This window comes from Myotis brandtii, unplaced genomic scaffold (genome assembly GCF_000412655.1).
Source record: "Myotis brandtii unplaced genomic scaffold, ASM41265v1 scaffold179, whole genome shotgun sequence".
NCBI lineage: Eukaryota > Metazoa > Chordata > Mammalia > Chiroptera > Vespertilionidae > Myotis > Myotis brandtii.
This window is the reverse complement of record NW_005356635.1, coordinates 1044173-1052778: the sequence shown is the minus strand read 5'-3', so window position 1 is coordinate 1052778 and position 8606 is coordinate 1044173. Positions and strand designations below refer to the sequence as shown.

General features: G+C 36.0%; 1 protein-coding gene across 1 annotated transcript in view; it reads left to right on the top strand.

The window, feature by feature from the left end:
- The window catches only part of LIPI (lipase, member I), a 98839-nt gene that overhangs the window by 75884 nt on the left and 14349 nt on the right, over positions 1-8606 (top strand). The gene's annotated exons all lie outside the window — the stretch shown is intronic.

Below are 8606 nucleotides of genomic sequence, written 5' to 3'. Positions count from 1 at the left end.
GAAGAGATTTGTGCAATAGGCCTTCCCTTCCCCTGGCTGCCGGCACCGGTTTTCCTCCGGCACCTGGGACCCAGGCCTTCGCTCCAGACGGAGCCTTCAGTCTTTGCTCTGCCGCTTTGCCCCTACGTATGCAAATTAACCGCCATCTTTGTTGGGTTAATTTGCATATTCTCCTGATTGGCTGGTGAGCGTAGCAGAGGGACAGTTAATTTACATGTTTGTCTATTATTAGGTAAGATCATGTCACCTACAAATAGAGACTTTTATTTTCTTTCTTTCTAATCTGTATGCCTTTTATTTATTTTTATTGACTTACTTTAGTAGCTAAAACTACCAGTACTGTGTTGAATAAGAACAGTGAGAGAAGTCATCTTGCCTTCTTCCTAATCTTAGGGGAAAAACATTCAATATTTCACCATTAAGCATGCTGTTACCTATAAGATTTTTGTATATGATACTTATAGAGATGAAATAATTCCTTTTTGTATCTAACTTGTTAAAACTTTTTCTCATAAATAAATGTGTTTTGGATTTTGTCAAATGCTTCCTTGGGATTATTAATTTAATCATATAAATTCTTCCTTTAATTTATTGAAATAGTGGATTACATTGATTATAGAATGTGAATTTATCTTGTGTTCCTATAATATATCCAATTTGATTATAGCAAAATATTTTATACGTTGTTGGATTTGGTTTGTTAATATTTTGTTGAGGACTTTGTGTTGAAGTTCATGAGAGCAATATTTTCTTTATACAAGAGTAACATAAACACATAAAATGAGTTGGTAAGTGTTCTCTCTTTTATTATTTTCTGGCATATATTGTGCAAAGTTGGTGTTAATTCTTTTTTAGATAATTGATAGAATTTTGAGGACAGCCATCTGGGCCTCAAGATTTTTTTTTTTTTGAGAGCTTTTTAATTACAAATTGAATTTCTTTAATGGATATAAGGCTACTCTGATTATCAGTTACATCTTGGTTGAATTTTTGTAGTTTGTGGTTTTTAAGATTTGGCCCATTATTTCTAAGGCATCAAATTTATGAGGATAAACTTGTTTGTACTATTTTTTTATTATATTTTAAATGACTACAGGATCTGTGGTATCTTCTATTTCATTGGTGATAGAGGTGACTTGTGTCTTCTTTGTTTTTATTTTTGTATATGTTGCTGGAAGTTAATCAATTCTGTTACTTCCCCCACCCCCAAAGAGCCAGCTTTTTGTTTAATTGATTTTATATTGTTTTCAGAATTAATTCATTGATTTCTGTTTTATTAGTTATTATATCCTTCCTCCTACATTTTTTGGAATAGTTTTAATTTTTTTTTGTCTTCAGGCAGAATCTTAGATTGTTGGTTTGAGATATTTCATTTCTATTCCTATGAATTTTTCTCCAATCACTCTATAGCTGTATTGCACATGTTCTGGTAGATTGTATTTTCATTTTCACTTAGTTTTATATATTTCTTTTTGACACTTCTTTGGCCATGGTTTTTTAAAAATAAGCATGTTGTTTAATTTCACATGTTTAGAGATTTTCCTATTATCTATTTTTAATTTATTATATGGTGTCATTATGGTTGGAGAATGAACTGTACAATTTCAATTTTTTTAAATCAGTGTTTTTGTTTTTTTATAGCCTAGAATATGCTCTATTTGGGTGAATGCTTCATAGGCACCTAAAATTAATGTGTATTCTGCTTTTGTTGGGTGGAATGGCCTATATATATCAATAAGATTTTGTTGGTTGGTCTCAAACATTATCAACTCAAAGTCAAAAATCTCATTTAATCTCATAAGATAAAATAGTCCAAATCTTATAATTTAATTCTAAATGTAAATCAGATTTGGGTGAGACTCTAGATAGTTTCTATCTTTGGGCAAAATTTGTCTCCACTTGTGAGCCTATGAAATTGAAGAATTAAGTTACTTGCTCCCAAAATAGAGTGGTGAAGCAGGCAAAGGAAACTAGTTATAGACATTCCTTTTCAAAAGAGAAAAAATAAAAGGAAAATGCAGTCAATAATCTTAAGCAATTTTACAGTTCAGTGAGACAAATTTCATTTGGTTTCAAGGCCTGCGAATAGTCCCCTTTGGTTCATTCACCCTGGTTCTGCCCTTTGGTTTCACAAGTCCATACTCTAGGCTCTAAGAGTTATCCTTCATTATTTCTTTACTTTTATATGAGTGGTGGCATATAATTCCATCCGAATAGTTCTATTAGCCTACTAGAGGCCTGGTGCATGGATTTGTGCACCAGTGGGGTCCCTCGGCCTGGCCTGCACCCTCTCGCAATCTGGGGCCCCTTTGGGGATGTTAGACTGCCAATTTCAGCCCGATCCCCACAGGCCAGGCTGAGGGACCCCACTGGGGCATGTGCACCGGGCCTCTAGTGTGCATATAAAATCTTTGGTTAATCTCTTCCTGCCCTCTCCGCTCCCCCTTCCCTCCGAGATTCATCAGTCTGTTCCATGTTTCCATGCCTGTGCATTGAGCGTCTGCCCCCTCGTGGTCAATGCGCATCATAGCTACCAGTTGAAGGGTCGAACAGTCGCTTAGGCTTATATATATATGTAGATTTCTTGCCTGTAGAATTGTGGGAGTCCTATATCTTCTTTCATTTTGTAGTGTCTATGCACTTTTCACTTCAAGCTGGCAGTATTTATATTGCTAAAACATTCTCAGAAACCTTGTAGATCTCCATATATATCACAGAAATGCATTAATTAGACAAAAGATTCCTGAAAATATGTTTTCTACATTTTTTTGCTTCTGCTTAGAAGTGGCTGAGGGAATCTATGAATCACACACTAATCTTTTCAAAGAGACATTTGTATTGCTTTTTGATCTTTCTAAAGGCAAAAGATTGTCCAGCTACATTTCTAGCATTTTTTCTGTAGATCATGGTTTTCTGATGGTGAATCTTTTAGTTAAGGTATCTTTCCAAACTTGGTAAGATAATCATTTTTCAAATCATCAGGATAGGGTTTGCTTCTCTTTAAAACTTTTATTTCAGTTAATGTTTTCCCTTATATTTAGCCATAAACACTAATAGCAAATAAGGCTACACTTTCAATCCTTTGGCAATCCCGTCAGCTAAATGTCCAATTTTTTTTTTTTAAATTTGGAATTTCTACTTTCCACATAATATTGGGATATAATTTTGGTAAGCTATTTCTGTGACTGTATAGCAAGGATTCTTTTTCCTTCAATTTCCAATAACATGTTATTCTCTTCTTTCTAAGTCCTCTCTAGTAGAATTATTAACATCTACATTTTTACTAATAATTTAATCAAGGTTATCTAGTTTTTTATGTCATGCTCCTCAAAATTCTTTAAGCTTCTACTCATTGAGAATTTCTCATTTCAGGTGTTGTAACACCATCTCAGTTTTTATACCAAATTTGGTATTTATTTTCCATCACTGCCATAATAAATTACCACACACTTCAGTGGCTAAAAGCACATAAATTTATTATTGTACTAGAGGTCCAGTGCATGGGATTCGTGCACTGGTGGGGGCGTGGCTTATGGGGATCTGCCTGCTGTGGGAGCACTGCTCATCTGGTCAGCTGAGCAGCTGTGGACCCACCCTCTGAGCGGCTGCTCCTGCTGTGGGGGTGCCACTCATCCTGGTCAGCTGAGTAGTGCTCCTACTATGGGAGTGCACTGACCACCTGGGGGCAGCTCCAGAGTTGAGTGTCTGCCCCTTGGTGGTCAGTGCGTGTCATAGCGACTGGTTGACTGGTCATTCTGGTTGTTCTGCCATTTGGTCGTTGGGCTTTTATTATATAGGACTAGAGGCCCAGTGCACAAAAATCCATGCACTCAGCGGGGGGTCCTTCAGTTCAACCTGTGCCCTCTTGCAGTCTGTGAGCCCTCAGGAAATGTCCAACTGATGGCAGTCTGGCCTCCCTCTGTGGGCCTATTTGGGGGTGGGCCTATCTGCCCGAATCGCCCCACCATGGTCACCGGTGGGCTTTCTCTATAGGAGGCGACCCAGGCGGGCCTATCTGGGGATTGCGAGTGGCTGGCCCCACCCTGAATCGTCCCACTGCTGCTACCACCTGTGGCCTCCCTCTATGGGAGGTGACCAGGCATGTGACCAGGGGATGATGCCAGCCCCTATCACCCCGCCGCTGGTCACTGCCACCCGCCTCTACCCCATCACCACCCCATCACCGTCCCCTCCCTCTGCCTGCTGGCATGCACCTTGGCTGTCCTGGTGCCACCTGCTTGCTGGCCCTGCCCCCCCCCCACCCCTGCCTAGTGGTCGTTCTGCTGTTTGGTCAATTTGCATATTATGCTTTTATTATATAGGAATTATATAGGATGGTTATGTAGATCAGAAGTCTAAAACAGTGTTACTGTGTAAAATCAAGATGTCAGCAGGACTGAGTTCCTTTCTGGAGGCTCAAGTGGGAGAATCTATTTCCTTGACTTTTAAAGTTTCTAGAGCAGTGATTCTCAACCTTCCTAATGCCGCGACCCTTTAATACAGTTCTTCATGTTGTGGTGACCCCCAACCATAAAATTATTTTCATTGCTACTTCATAACTTAATTTTGCTACTGTTATGAACTGTAATGTAAATATCTGATATGCAGGATATATTTTCATTGTTACAAATTGAACATAATTAAAGCATAGTGATTAATCACAAAATCAATATGTAATTATATATGTGTTTTCCGACGGTCTTAGGCGACCCCTGTGAAAGGGTCGTTCGACCCCCAAAGGGGTCACGACCCACAGGTTGAGAACCGCTGTTCTAAAGGCTGTCTGTATTCCTTGGTTTGTGGCCTCATCTTCTAAAATATTGGATTGATTCCTCACACTGTTTCACTTTGACTCTTCTGTATCACATCTATTTTTAGATTCTCTTATTTTGTCTTCCTCTTTTGCTTTTAAGGTCCTGATTGCAATTCTTGTGATTACATTGGACCCACTTGGATAGTTTAGGGTAATCTTTCTATTTTAATGCCAGTTGTTTAACAACATAAATTACATTTGTTATCTTAATTATCCTTTGGCACTTACTAGTAAAGTAATATATTGAAAAGTTCCAGAGATTAGGACATGACATATTTGGGGATGTATACCACAATTAGAATATGCATATGTGATTTTTCAATCTACTGTTATCAACGTTTTACCACTTTAGTGAAATGTGGGAACCTCACTTCCATTTAGGTACCTTTACATTCTTCACTTTTAAATATCATTGTCTTAGTATTAGGTTGTATGATAATTTTTGTTGTAATCATCAAATAAGATTTATAAAACTCATGATAAAAGGAATAATCTATTGTATGTACACATATATCTTATCTTTCCATTGTTCCCTTTTTGTTTCTTATGTTCCAAGAGTATTTATTTTACCAATTAATTTATGTTTGAAGAAATTCACTCTTATAATAATTAAGAATGGGTCTGGTAATGAGAAATTCTTTTAGTTTTTCTTTAAGATTGTCTTTAGTTCTTCTTTGTTCTCCAAGGATAGTTTTGCTGGATATAAGATATTCTTTCTTTTAGCACTTGAAAAATATTGTGCCACTTCCTTTTGGCCTCTGTGGTTTCAGGTAAGGAATCTTTTGTGACTCAAATTGGTGTTCTCCTGTAGGTAATTCATCTTTTCTCTTTGGCCACTTTCAAAATTATATTCTTTATTTGTAATTTTCTAAACTTTAATTATGATATATCTTGGTGAGGATTTCTCTAGGTTTATTCTGTTTTACTCAGCTTCTTGAATCTGTGTGGGGGTTTTTTCTTTACCAAATTTAGAAAGTTTTCAGGTATTATTTCTTTGAATATTGTTTTAGTTCCACTCTCTTTTCCATCCTCTTACACTCTGCTAACACACATATTACATCTTTGTTATGGTTCCACAAGTCCCTGAGACTTCATTTTTTTTTTCTTAGTCTGTTTTTTCTCTGTTGTACAGAATGAGTGGAAGATTTACCTGTGTTCAAGTTCACTGATTTCTATCCTGTGTCATCTCCACTCTACTAATGAGCATATCCAGTGACTTTTTTATGTTGTTATATTTTTTTATTTATGTAATTTCTACTTTGTTTTCTTTTATAGCTTCTATTTATTTGCTGAGAAATTTCTATTCTTTTTTTTTAAAAGACTCTGACTTTGAAGTATTTTTATGATGGCTTCCTTAAAATTCTTGTCAGATAATCCTGACATCTGAGTCATCTCAGTGCTAGCAATAGTTGATTGTCTTTTCTCACCAAAGATGTGATTGTCTTTGTTCTAAGTATAATGGATAATTTTCAATCACATCCTGGAAATTTTGTCTATTATGTTAGGATTTTGAGTTATATTTAAACCTCTTTTTTAGCAGGCAGTCACATTGTTTAAGTTTTTGCTTATGTATTCTGATGATGTAATTCTTTAGATGTATAAAGGTTCAGGATTGTTATATTTCCCTGGCAACTTGCTTCTTTTTTGCTTTACATATAAGAATGCATCTTGCCTCGAAAACTATTTATTGGATTCTGTCACAAGAATTTGCCTTGTAGAGCTTTTGAATTGTGTGTATTCTTTTCTATCTTCTATATTATATTCTGTATTATTTTATTTCACTTCTTATCTAACAATCAATATTTATTATGAATATTATTACTATATCAAATGATCACTTATATTTAATAATTTCATTTTTTTACACTTTATCTTACCCTGTTTCCCCCATTTTTTCTTCTGGGTCTAACTTCTATCTTGCTGAAATAGATCCTTAATGACTTTTCACTAGCAGTCCCTCTCAGTTTTTGTTTTGTGTTTTCTTGAAATGACCTTATCTTTCTCTTATTCTGCAATATAAAGGTAGTTCAGGATAGAATTCTACCTTGAGAGTTATTTTTGCTCAGCACTTTGAAGATATTAATTTTATTTTTTTCAGATAAATTTATTTATTTTTAAATTTATTGTCAATGCAATTGTTCTATACAGAAATCTGTGGTTTTCTTTTGGTTATATTTACCTATCTATTCATCTAGACATGATTTATTATAATTTTCTAGTCTTAATGATCAGTCTCTATCAAAAGGAAAGAAAAATATTTATACTATCAAAATAAAAATCCATATCTTCTTCTATTACAGAAAATTCTTAACAGCTCTTCTTCAAAATCTCTCCCATAAGAGAAAGTTGGATTTTTTCTACCCAAAATTTACATTCCATAATCCTGGAGCATTTTAAATACAGATTGGGGAGAGGGGTCTCACCAAGTGGTGAATGTAAATTCCATATTATGTCTGTTTTCTTTAGTTTCAGATAATTGTGTCTTTTTTACTTAACCTCAGACCCTAATATAAAATACTGTGCAGGGATTTTTATTTTAGCCTTATTACTTGTAGAAAATAAGCCTCTGTGGTCCATCTTCAGTGTAGTTAGCTTTCAGTGGAAATATACTAGCAGCATGCTTACCAGCCAGTTACTGAACCACAAGGCTTACGCAAATAAAGTCTCGGGGCAAACTGTAATAAGAACAAGGAAATGTGTATGTGACCAACAGCACCTATTCCAGGAAGACCTTCCCAGCACAGGGAGGTGGAGACAGCTAGAAAGGTCCTCAGCCTACTTTTTGAATAACCCAATGGAAAACAGTAAGACCTAGGTGACATTCGCGGGAGAATGTTAACCCATAGTACTCAGCGGATGAGGAACCTGGGGAGAGACTCTTGCGCACTAGGGATAAATTGCTTGTGGTAACTGCTCAAAAGGGTGTGCCTGCCTCCACCAGTCACCCGATCTTGCAAGACCGCCATTAAAAGTTTTGCTTTCGCTGTCTTTGTGTCTCTGAGTCCTTAATTGACTTCAGACAGGTGAGCATGTTTTTCATGTTACTTAACATCACATCTTCTGTTCCAGCATGGAAGGTGACACTTAAGCCTCTGTTTTCAAGCTACACCCGGTTCTTAAGTGCCTCCTAATATTCCTCTTCTTCATCTGAGCTTTGTTGTAATTTAATTTATGGATTGTACATCCAAAATGTCTATTAGTATGTGCTTTAGCTGAAAGAAGGCTTTTTGTAATATCTCAATATATTATGCTGCCAGAAATCACGTGAGCAAGTCTGAACACCTACCTTTTTTGGGTGAGGTGGACCAAAATATTTTGTCTAAAGTTGGGCAGTCACTTCAAAGTAAGAAGCATTCCTCTTGTGTTAGAAATGGATGAGGTCCAATTATAAATCCATCACCTTATTTGAGGTAGTAATAAGTATCAGACAAGAAATTACATGTATTTCTCACAAGAAAATTTCATGCATTCCATGTCCTGTTTATATATTGTCTTTAGGGCACGGTGTTCAGTACTTGGGAAAACTCACAGAGTCAGAACTTTCTGTTTAGCCCAGTCAGTATAGACTATAGTGGTAAGTTCAGAATCCTTGCCTCTGAAAGATATACTGTATCAATTTTTAAAAGGAGCATTTTGAATAAGAACTACCATGAGCTTACTCTACCTATGATTATTTAATTTCATAGTCAATCCTAAACAACCAGTGAAATTGGGAATTATATTTGTCAAGCAAGCTTAGCTAGGACTATTAATTTGATAATTAGGAAATGCTATATTTACTTTATAGGTCATA